Below are 13,208 nucleotides of genomic sequence, written 5' to 3' on the forward strand. Positions count from 1 at the left end.
GATAATCGATGCTAAAGTGCTTGTGCTTTCTCCTTCAAACATGGTAAAATTGGACTAAACCTATTGCTACTTTTAATTTACTTGTAAGTCCCTAGTAAATGGTGATCTATGTACCCAGGGCTTGTAAATTAAATGCTACTGTGGGCTTCCAGCACTCATTGTGCCGCTCACTAACATAGCACTACCAATATGTCTCATGCATGCCACTACAACCTGTAGTGCAGTTTTAAATTTAAATTTTGACCTAGCAAGATAACCCTTTTTCCAAGCCTAAATCTTCCTTTTTAAACATTTATGTTACCTCTATGGTAGGCCCTAACCACCCAGAGGGGCAGAGAGCATAGTATTTAAAAATTAGGACATGTGAGTTTGTTTCACATGTCCTAGCAGTGAAAAACTCCTGAGATAGTTTTTCACTGTTATAAGGCCTCTCTCTCCATTAACTAACACCAGGTTACCTTAGTGCATTTAATAAGAGCTAACATTGGATTGGTATCAGATAGAGATATGCTGTTTATACTTAAATTAATTATTTAAAATCCTCTTTAATACTATATAATACTGAATTCGGATTTTAGGTCACAATTATGAAAATGCCATTTTTAGAAAGTTGGTATTTTCTTGCCTCAACAGTTTGTTCCCTCTGCATCACATGACTGTGAATGGCACTTCTGTTGGGGTTCATGTATTTCTTGTAGACAGTAACACAGAGGGGGCTAAGATGTAGACAGGGTGTGCCATCCTGGCAGGATGACTCAAGAGGAGCTGCTAATGTGCATCCCAGGCTAAACCAGAGTGACTCTAAGGGTCAGTTTGCTGCCATTCTGTGTGAGCTACAGGGGCACAACAAGCTTCAGAGGTCTCCCTATAACGATACAGCAGACTTGCAACTGGACCTGCTTGAGCCCATCCCAGCTAACCTCTGCTGGAGTGACACCCTGATCCCCCAAAGGTGTCTCTTCAAGTCCTGGACTCTTGGCTTGCCTCCAAGTATACTCCTCCTAAAGGGAAAGGTGAAAATCCTGAAGTTTGGGCTCCTCACGACTGTAAACAGGCCAGTTTGTGCCGAGACTCTGCCACCCACGAGGACACACCAACACAGAGTGCTGTTGAGCATTGCTCTTTAGACTACAGCATCAACAAGTGATGCCCGGCAATGTGAGAGATGCATTTCTTGTTACAGCAACGACAGCCCGTGGTGACCGCCAACGCGAAGTTAGAGCAATTAACGTTTGCAAAGCCCGACTGGCTATTCGCCCTCCAGCGACACCAGCCTGTGACCTCCAGTCTGCTCCTCATGCTACAGCAAAGACCAGCTGTGATGCTCTACCTACTCCTCATGGTCTCCTCTGCCACAAACGGGCCTCTTTGCACCAGACTTAGAAGGAAACTTTCCAGTGGGATTAACCTGGTCCCTGTATCCGACCCATGCTAAATCATGGCCAGCCTGAATTTGTGACTTTCGTCCGGATTTTTCTTGTGTGTGTTTTCACTTTATTACTGTTTGTGTGCTGCATAAGCACTTTACACGTTGCCTCTAAGTTAAGCCTGACTGCTTTTGTGCCAAGCTACCAGAGGTTTAAGCACCCGTTGATTTAGTTTAAGTTTGTGATTCAAAATGAGCAGGATTTTGGTTGTTGTCCGAGTGGAGCTTTCACCCCCTTCAACCTATAACCTAATTTCTTACAAAAGTGAAATAAGGTTTTGGGTAAATTGTGATGGATGTATTAGAAGCCATGATTGTGTTGCTGGACTAGATAAGTGCATCTCAACCATGAAATAAATCCAAGCTGGAGGCGGATGCAAATTCAGAAGAACTGTCGTAAGAAAAATCATCTTGATTCATATAGTACCCAGAGGTACTCAGCTGGACAACAGGAGGCTGGGACTCAGCAGTTAGGCCCTCGTCACCAGCCGACTGGACTACGGCAACGCCCTCTACGCCGGTACCACCGCCAAGCTCCAGAAGAGACTCCAGCGGATCCAGAACGCCTCAGCCAGACTCATCCTCGACATCCCACGAACCAGTCACATCTCCGGACATCTCAGAGACCTTCACTGGCTCCCCGTCAGCAAAAGAATCACCTTCCGCCTCCTCACCCACGCACACAAAGCCCTACACGACCAAGGCCCGAGCTACCTCAACAGCCGAGTCAACTTCTACGCTCCCAAACGCCACCTTCGATCAGCCAACCACGCCCTCGCCGCCGTCCCCCGCATCCGAAGAGCGACTACAGGAGGAAGGTCCTTCTCCTACCTGGCTGCCAAGACCTGGAACTCCCTCCCGACCGACCTGCGCCTGACCCAAGACCACCTCTCCTTCAGGAGGAAGCTGAAGACCTGGCTGTTCGAGCAGTAGCGGCACCCCCCCCCCCCCCAGCGCCTTGAGACCCTACGGGTATGTAGCGCGCTTTACAAGTGTCATTGATTGATTGATAGGGTTTAAAAAATCCAATTCCAAAAGATTCAGCAACGGTTGATCCGTATACGTGGCATCCATTGTATAACCAATAGACAGGTTGAGCCATAACTAATTTAGAATGAATTCAAAGCATAGCAAAAACAGGGTGTAAACGTTTTAATAGTCTAGCTTGAAAACCAACCGAACTAGGTGTTTCCTAAAAACTGAAAGATAGATCCCTAACACCATGGACATCTCAGAGAAAAAGTGCAAGGGTATTGTGGACAAGCACTACTCAGGGTTCCGGCAAGTAAGTACCTGACCATAAAGTTGGGGGTGCCATGTTGCAGGGATTCTGCTCTGTAATATGCTTGGGCCCATAGAACATCTTCATGTGGGGACTGAGTCACCATACCACTACAGTACCCGTGAGTTCAAGACTGACTAGCGATAGTCCCTCACTTGCCATATCTGGAATGCACTCCCTAAAGAACTACGTTGCAACTCCTCCTACTCCAGCTTCAAAAACTACCTCAAGCTGCTACTACTCAACAAATACTGGGTCCTTAATATATTATCTCTGGCTACTATTTACTACCCTTTCCTGATGTCTATACCTTCACCTCTATGTGTGTCACCCCCCATCCCATCCTATTCTTTGATTTGGGCCACCCCGCTCTACTTTTTAGGATAATCCTCATCTTCCTACCCCTGCTCTCTCCTTCCCCTCTCCCTCCCCAGTAGCCCTCACTCTCTCGACCTCCCCCCTCCGCTCCCACTAACCTAACCTTGCTTTCTTCCTTGTCCCTCTATCTTTAAACTGCTGTTCAACTTAATTCTTCCTTGCTAATTTCTCTCCATTTAAAGAACAATGTCTCTAATGGATGTATGACATTACAACGCATGCTTTTACATCGCATGCTTTTACAACGCGGTTTTTACAACGCATACCATTACAACGCATAGTGCTTTTAGGCGCTGGATAGTGAATTGTTTAATTTACTATTCCAACTCCAGTCCCCGTGGATAGTAGGGAAGGTGTTGGGTAGTACATTAAACCTATTCCCTATCCTACAGCGCCCCCCCAGCGCAATGCGTTGTAATAGTTTGCGTTGTAAAAGTTGCGTTGTAAAGGAACTGCGTGGTAAAAGTTGCGTTGTAAAGGTTGTTTACTTCTCTAATCTTCTAATTGTTTCTAGAACCGGATGTACTAAAGACATATGTAATTCTGTTTTTACCAAAACCTGTATTAACTAAGCATGTAAAGCGCTCTGATACTCTTGGGTCCAGCCAGCGCTATATAAAATCTTTTAAATAAATAAATAAAAACCTTACTAGAGAAACAAGTGAACTGGCACCCCAGAACACAACACTCTCGACCCGGCCAGGGAACGCAGTAACAGGACACACCACTTCATTCTCTCACTCATACCTGTCCACAATAAGTTAAACAAGAGACAGAAAAGAAGTTTTTAATATTTATTTAAACAATAGTGCTCTAAAATGCAGTATTTGTGCCACAGTTTGAAAACAAATGCATACCAAGTATACCATTAGCATTCTTAATTAACCGTATACCGTAAAAAGCCATGTCATGTTATAAAACAGATCAGCATACACCCCCACCCTTCTCCTGAAGCTAAATGATTATATATCAAAGATCTCTGAGATTAGTGGCAAGCTCTATAGCATACACAGGCTTAGCAACACAGATTTCTCTTGAGCGCCTTATTTTCACATTCAACGCGACAACTGAACTGATTCACTTTAGGCACACCAAGACTACAAATCCTAGAATGCATCAAATGCCCGAATGAAAGCACTAACTGGAAATTTGGTAAATCAAACATTAAATAAAAACAACAAGCAACAATATATTTATTTAATAGTTTATACCAAAATATTTTTATGGGACATTGGCAACAATAAGTCTGCGATTTTCATACCCTGTATTAAAGCGTGATGACATGTGTAACAAAGTAGGATTTCCACAGGATTATGTGCACCACCAGGTAATATTTATTAAGCCCCAACAGACAGTCAGCTAACAACTGACAGATATGGAATTTACAAGTTAGAGGAACCTTGGTGTCATATGGTTCCAAACTCTAGGTTCCAACATGGAACCAGAACACCCAGGGAGACAGGTCATCACAACATGCTCCTCGCTTTCGCCTGCTGGACAGGGCTGCTGTTTATTGCCCAGGTCTTCTGGAAGATGGATGCAATGATTCATTGTCTTTATTATTTGTATTCAAGGCACCCATGTCTCACTGCCAGCATGCCATGCGTGGTTGCTTGGACTAATACACGGAATTCCAACTTGAGCCCAGGAGGACTGGATTCAGTCCAGAATTTCTGCATCACTGACTACTTAAGGAAATTTCATTTCAATTTGCTGTATGTCACATTATGTTCTGTGAATATCCCGAAAATCTGGAATGGAACCAGCCCTTCTTTACCCTCTGGGCCACCCCTCGTATATATTTATGTAGGGCCTGCATTAAATTGGTGCCCGTAAGCCACCCCTTTGGTGTGTGATCTGCAGCTTTCATGCATGGTTTCTATTTTTACTTCTTCAGTACCTATAGCTTTCCGATCAGAATGACACAAAGGGGTTTGACGATGTCCTGGGCTCTGACAGTCAAGGGGTTACCTTAAATCCTTGTGTGCTGCCGTCGGCCGTTGGACGTCACGAGGACTACCTTCGTAGTGCTGCGCACGTCCACCGGCCGACGCAGCCCCGCCCGCGCAAGGAAACGCCCGCACCGCGGCAGAATTACCGCCGCGGTAAACAGGTTAAAATGGGCAGCAGCTCGGCATGGAGCAAACAGGCGTTCAATAATATTAAATGTGGTCATTACATTATCTCAATTTTACAGTGCTATCTACAAAGTGCCTCTTTTTACATTTTCTGTGGGTTGGGTGGTGCTACCTGATCATCAGTACCAGAGTTTGCCAAAATAAAATGTATTTAGCAAAATTAATAAACATGCCACGCTCTTTACCAGAGTGTATCTTGTTTTCATTTCCTCCATAGGCTCAGACAGGGTTCACTTGTAAACAGATGGCTAATCTGAGGGAGTGGTGTGCCTCGGGCTAAATTGGGTACAGCATAAGCAGCTGGGTAGGAACGGTGGGTGGCCTGGGGCGAGGGGGTAGGATATAAATAAAAAATATAACTTACTTGCTGGCCGTCTTTGCCGCAGCCTGCCGCCGCCTCTCCTCAGCAGGAACAGGAAGCCCCCAGGCATCCAGACTTCCCTAGCCAATAACAATGCTGCTTATTGCAGCGTTGTAGTTGGTCTGAGTGCCGTGGTTCGGTGCTCAGAGAGGGAGTGAAAGCCTGGGCATGTTCTCCACACAGCTTATAATGCAGCCTGGGTAGAGAACATGCAAAGTGTGCATGACTGTTTGGCCCGCCCAAGATACAGAATATTAAGTTATACCTGCTTTCACACACGTCTACTAATATGATAGTATTGCTTTTGAAAGGATTTTGCTATGATCTGTTAAAGTGTTGCTTTCTTGGCTTAGGGGGACTAGGGCTCAGCTAGGGCTTGACGCTATCTTGTTCAAAATGGATGCTACATCACGTTTGTTTTTTGTTTATGCTTCTGCTGCACATAGTCAGGCTAGACATGCTGTGTTTATTTCTGAATTATACTATTCTTGAAGCAAGCTCTGTAACAGGGCTCACTATTGTGACATTTTCACATGGACATTCCACTTTCACACAGTATTACATTCATTCACAATGATTCATTGTTGATTTTGTATATATTTTTTCCTGACACCTGATAGTGGGTTTGAATCAATATTCATGTAGTGGAATAATGTTTATGTGGTAAGACTGTATGACAATTTTAATGTATTTATTCTGATTTATTTCTTTGCTCACACCACAGTGATTCTGCAGTTTTTCATATTCTTCTAGAGGGACATTTCCTATATAAAGCCTTGGATCTGGGGGGTGAGCTATGAGACTTTTCCTATGCTACTACAGATACTGTCCCACCATATTCTGTCTTACAGATTTTGCTATACATTTGGGATTTAGCATTTTGTTCTGATTTTGTTACTATTCTGTATAATTTCGAATTGATTGCCTGTATGGCAACTGATTGTTATATAACCCAGCAGTTTCTGCATTCTATTACCTTGCATTGCACTTCTGTTTTTTTGTAATAAACCATATAGTTTATTTGATTCCATTCTAGAACTTCCTTTTTTGAATCGTCCCTTCCTTATTTGACGGTATTTTGAAAACCTATTTGTACCTTGTCTCTGGAACACACTGCCTGATGAATTTGAGGTTAACACTATCCCTGATCCACCTAACCATTGGGCGTCCTTTTGAGGTATATGATTTTAGGATTACAGCTCGCCCACATGCCTTTGACAATAAGTGATGAGTTCATTAATTTGAAAGCAAAATGATATTTAAGTAGCATGGTGTATACTCCTGTTCAAAATACTATGAGATCTCACGGAAATTCCACTTGGATAGTCAGCATCAGTTTTTGGTCTGAGACCAGGAGATGCATGTGTGAGTAGCTCTTTTAGTTTTGTGGGAAAAAACCCTAGACTGATAAAGCTAATCAATCATAGCGATGGAAATGGGACAACTCTGGTTCTGCGAAGAAGGCACCATTGGGGTGGCGCCTGTCTTAATTTTTGAAGTCTTAGTATCGCTCGTCCCAATATATTTATGCCTCCTCCAGCAAAATTAAAGCTGGGTGTTTACAACTACTTCCTCCTTTGCAGCCTCACTATTCCTTCCTACATATGTTTCCGCGTCCAGCCTAAATAGCTTAGACAATTCAGGTTTTTTATATTTGCATTTGAGTCTTGAATGTATAGCTAGATAAATCTGAGAATAAGCTCAATGATGCAAAATAAAAACCCGTAACTCGATGTGCCACTGATGGAACAGGCGGGGAAACTTAAAATGTATATATTGTGAGCGGTTGGGTGAATGTATTATTGCACCAGGGAAGTCATTAGGAAATGCCACGCTTCCTGAAGCCTGCCTACGTTTTCCAATTGTACCACGCAAGGTAAAGAACAATACAGAAGATTCAATATTTGCATTGTGTATAGATACCATAGTATCTTTTCCAAATACCTTTCCACAGGAAACTACACAATATGTAAAAAACTTGTTGCACGTGAAGCCACATACAAATAACACAGAGGACAAGTCAAAGTACGTAAAATACACAACAGCAGTCTGAGACCATACCTAAGATAAGGTCAGAATTTAAGGGTATATTTTCCAGGCTTTCCAAGCCCTAACTTACTTTCCACAATACTCAGGGGCATATTTATGAGTTCTGGCGCATTTCTGCAAATCAGCAAGGAAACGCCAGAACAAATGCGTCACGCAAAACTACCCTTGAGTCACGGCGGATGCGCCGCATTTACAATGCGGCGCAAGGGTAGGCAGATGCGTGACGCATCTTGTGATGTAAGGGCGGCGCATTGCTGGAGTCACGTCACAAGGGCTATGCGACTCCAGCAATGCTCGGGTGTGCCCTATACTTAACGTGCTACGTCAATTCCTTATGCCTGTTTGAAGCAGGCGTAAGGAATTGACGTAGCAGCGTCGCACAAGTGCCTGCGTGAAATCTTGTAGATTTCACGCAGGCACTTTTGCGAGGCGCACCTGCCCCGGAACGCCCACCCCGCGCCGGAACGCCCACATTTGGCGAAGGGCTTTACAACGTGACGCATCTGCCTAGCTACGTCACGTTGTAAATGGGTCGCAGGGCTGCGCCACGTTTACGCCGCTGTTGCGTGACGCAACGGCGGCAAAAACGTGGCGCAAGTCCGACATAAATCTGCCCCTAGAAGTTTGGGGAGCAGATGTATGTGCCTCCGGGAAACGAAATATTTCATTTTAGTTAATGGTATGTACACCTTCTCTCTCAAACCCAAATGAAAGAGTGCAGGAAAATCACCATTAATGCTGCCTTTCATGCAACAAGTGTAACACAGGAGATAAAACAAAAGCAACCAGAAGAAATCTGTTCTTTAGTCAAAGCCTAGCAAATATTTACCTGTTGCAGCTGGGAAAGGTGGGTAGAAACACTGAGAGAGCTCAGGGGCAGGGATATGAGGGGGGAGGAGCAAAAGTGGGAGGGAGAGTAAAAACATACATGCACTCCCATGAATTGCTCACAGGAAAAGAAAACAAGCATTGGCATAGCCAATAGGTCTCGCCTTTGGGACCTTATAAGTGTTTAGCCATGCAACAGTTGCCGTTGTTGCACCAAGATATTGTTCTGGATAAATAAGCACTTATAAGGTCCCAAAGACGAGACCTATTGGCTATGCCTAAACCCTCTACTAGAGCAGCTAGAGGTGTGGTGGGTGTCGCATTGAGCAAATTGGATGATAAGGCACTAAAATGTTGACTCTTTTGTGGGCTTCGTCTGTCTTCAGGTTTGCAGAACAGAAAGAGCTCAGGCATGTAGGCCTACAACTAACTACTGAGCCAAGTAGGTGAAGGAGACAGAGGAGTGAATGAATAAAATGTGGCTCTCTAAGTAAATATACTCCTCAGTAGATTGGACGTTGATGCACCAAGATGCTGGGGTGCCAAAAGGAAGACCTGGACGTACGCCTCCTGAATGGAGTGCCTTTTTATCGACCTTGGAAGGATGAAAGAGCGATTCTGCATCATGGGTCAGTGTGATAGAGACCTGCAAACGATCTGCAGCATACACATTTTGTCACCGAGCTACTTTACATTGACGGCACACGGTGTCTTTGACTCTACATAAAGACCTGTACGAGTGGATTGCTCAAGGGTACAAGGTCACCGTGAATGAATAAAGCACCTCCCTGTAACAACGGCCCATGTGTCATCTGCACGATGGATTCTATGAATACAGTATGTTGTTGTTCTATGATATGTTTGAGATTCTCTCTAAACAACGCTGACACAACCTGCCCGTCTCTACGCATTTTGAAAAACCAGTAAATAAACGAAATGATAACAGTGAACATTTTTTTTGTTAACATGTTTGTGAGGACCACAGTGTCGGGACAGGTGCATTCATTCTGACTACTAACTAAAATGGTTTTACAGTTACTTAGCCACACATTGGGAAATCCAGATATTTAGTGTAAAATGTTTCTTCCCGTTCATATAGCGCTCTGGAGGAGGTCACAATGTTGAGCAATTTGGAACATGCAGCTTTTTAGCAACCCCTCTTTACCTCCGCAAACTGAACAGGATGCGGCTTGATGTCAGAAAACGGTACACGATTTTACACGATCAAACTAAAATGAAATATACCAATATGACCTGTTCAATCTGTGAACTCAGTGGGGGTCCTGAAACGGTAATAGCTAAAATGTGCAGAAATTGGCTCACTAGAGAATAGAGGTGGGTGAGCAAACATATTACCAGGTTTAGCTGAGCCGAGGTCTGACTTGACTCTTAGAGCCTGTGCATGAGCCGAGCCCTGGACATGTTTACCATATAAATCATACCCAAAAAATTTAAATATGATGAAAGGATATTTTTTAAATATGAATTTGGAACCAATCCTGTACCCACCCCCGTTCTGTCCACAGAGCCACTAGTGAACTAAGGGGCAAGACAGCTGTAACGTGGGTAGGTACCTCAGTGTCCCGTAGAGTGGACAACATAATACTCTATTAAAGCACACACAGTAGGTTTTTGTGTAGCTGATATTCTGAACTCAAGCATTTGAAGGTGCTTTGATTTGCAAAAGTGACATCAAAGTATGATCAGTAAAATAACATATTTGTTTGAGATCCCACAGTTTGCTTTACCGGGGAAGCCACAATTAATCCAAATATTCTGATTTCATTTTGTACAAATCAGCTACTAAACATATATCTCTCTTCTTTTTACCTCAAATGTTAATGTTTCATTTTTACCTCTTTCTGCATGAGGGTAGAGGTAGGGCGGCAGGAAGAACCGCAGGAAAGCTTGTCTTGTTATGAGCTCGAAGTTTCAACAGGGCCACTAACTGAGCCCGAGCTGCGGCTCGCTCACCTCTGCTAGAGAAGTGGAGAAAGCATTGCTTATTTCAAAAGGGAAATAGAGATTGCCAGCAAGTTGAATGGGTACAGTCTATAAATGTAATTGACCATCATCACCATCTTTGTTTTTCGATCAACCTGCTCCCCTGCTGAAGGGGCATCATTTACAGTGGTGGGAAGAATCCACAGAGAGGTAACGAGTGCCTATGCCTTGAAATGAGGGCTTTATGAGAAGATCGAGACAATCACACTAAAGGTGATGGGAGGAATGCTTCCAAAACTTCTAACCACTGGCAGTACCTCAAAGTAGCATTTCAACCCATTATTTTTCACCCTCTGTAACTCAAGCCGCCTTGTGAAAATCCATCCCGTTCCTAATGGGTAAGTCCATCCTGAACTGCCTGAACAGCATGATGGTTAATAGCTTGTAAATTGAGCAAACGCTTGAAATGTGAGCCGGTGCCCATTATCACGTAGCTGCACATTTTAAGCCACCTGACAGAAAGCTGGAAAAGAGCTAGAATGGAGATGGCGGGAAATCCATCGTCCACCCATTGCACACACGCAAGCTGCGAACGCGCCTCTCATTATCGTTCACAGCCCGGCTTCCGACCTTGCTCTAATTTCCATCATGGCAAGCCCTTCGTGTCTGCCGGAAGCCCCCTCTCATGTGCGATGCCGAGCTATCACAGGGGTAACAGGATTGTCTGGTGCTGCCTGCTATTAGCAGCCCTGTGCCTGATGAACCCCCGGGCCTGGCGTGTTTGGTGTAGGGTGACCAACTGGCATTGGAGCAAATTCAGGACGGTGAGTGTAAAAATTCAGGACAAAGGGTCAAAATTCAGGACACAAATTCAGGGCAGGAGGTCAAAATTCAGGACAAAACTTCAGGACAATTGAATACGTTTTACAGACACATCATAGGTTGGGCAATAGTAAGCCCAGCCATATCCAAACATATTCAACCATTTGCAAACCTATCCATCATATATCCTACCATCTATCATTTCACTCATCCATCCTTTCATTCATCCATTATCCATCCACCCTTTCACCCTATGCATCTGTACACTCATCCATCCACTCTTCTACCCATCCATCCATTCACTCATCCATCCAGCCATTTACCCTTTCAACCACCCAGCCATCCTTTAACTTACTCATCCATCCATCCATCGACCCAGTCACTCATCCTTCCACCCATCCACCCTTTCAGTCATCCATCCATCCTACCTTTCTCTCTCCATCGACCCTTACACTTAGCAATCCTTCCTTCCTTCCTTCCATCCATCCACCCACCCATCCATCTACTCATCCACTCATGAATCCATCCATTGACCATATCACTCATCCATCCTTTCTCTCATCCATTTATCCTTTCACTCCTTCACTCATCTATTCATCCTTTTGTCCATCTACCCTCACTTTCACTCACTCATCCATCCTTACATCCACCCTTTCACTCATCCGTCCATCCATTCACCCTTGCACTTATCAATTCATCAATCCATCCATCATTTCACTCATCTATCCACCCACTCATCATCCACCTTTTCACTCATCCGTCCACCCTTTTACCCATCCAGCTACCCTTCCACCCATACATCCAGCTATTTACCTTTTCACTCTTCCATCTTTCCACTCACTCATCAATCCATCCATCCTCTCGCATTATCTTTCAATTCAATCTTTCATTCATCCATTCACCCTTTCACTAATTCATCCAGCCATCCACCCATCACTTCACCTACTCACTCGCCCACCTTCTCATATTAATTTTGAGCTGAGCCTTTTTGAGAAGAGGCCCATCAAGAACTTCAACCTCGCTGCAGGAGCCATTCCAGGACTGGGGCAGAACCCACCCAGGGCAGACACAGGATCCACCACAGGGGGGGACAGGAGCCATCACAGGTGGGGGGTGGGGACAGGAGCCGTCACATGGGGGAAAGGACCCATCACTGGGGAGGGGGACAGGAGCCACCACATGGGGGACAAGAGCCATCACTGGAGGGGGAACAGGATCCACCAGGGTGGGCACAGGGGTGGGCATGCAGTATTCTAGTATCATCCTGGTCTCTTCCAGGGTGGGGCAGGGCTCTTCCCCCCCCCTCCTGGACAAGACAACGAGAAGACAGGCTCTTTCCAAAATGTTAGTTTTGCAATCCCCCACTGTGATGTACAGTACTTAAAGGAGATACTCCAAGAGAACTGATTGTCCTCCCTACTTTGTTAATCAGTGTGGGTGCCTTTTGTGCCATTTCTTTATTTTATTACATTATAGACTGCATGTTTGAAGAACCGAAGTTTGTTTACAATCAAGTGACAATAATTAAGCTCTGTGAAGAGAACCACGTGCTGCCTCAGTGTAATCAGGGCTGGTTCTAGGATGTTTGCACAGCCAGGGGTTGGTGAGAGGCTCCATAGCTGGCCCACCCACTGCTAGCACCTTCTGACTCTCTAAATATTGCTGCTCCAACCACTCTGCGGTGTTCGTCTGCAATTTATGAAAGTTACGAGTGACTTCAGCATGAAGAGGAGAGAGAGAGTACATGATCATCAGGGCTGACACACATTTGTACCAGCACCAGTAGCCGAAGAGGATTCCGAATATGCGTGACCCAGTCTGTGCCTGGAGAAGGATATGGTGTTGTGTTCTTTCATGACTATGGGAGAGATGCATCTTCTTACCTCAAATGCTCACTGTTGCATGCACAAGGGCTGCAGTGGTGGGATAGCAAATGCACTGGCATTTGGTTTCTAGATCTGTGGATGCAAGGAGGCTATT

Source organism: Lissotriton helveticus, chromosome 5_1 (assembly GCF_964261635.1).
Source record: "Lissotriton helveticus chromosome 5_1, aLisHel1.1, whole genome shotgun sequence".
NCBI lineage: Eukaryota > Metazoa > Chordata > Amphibia > Caudata > Salamandridae > Lissotriton > Lissotriton helveticus.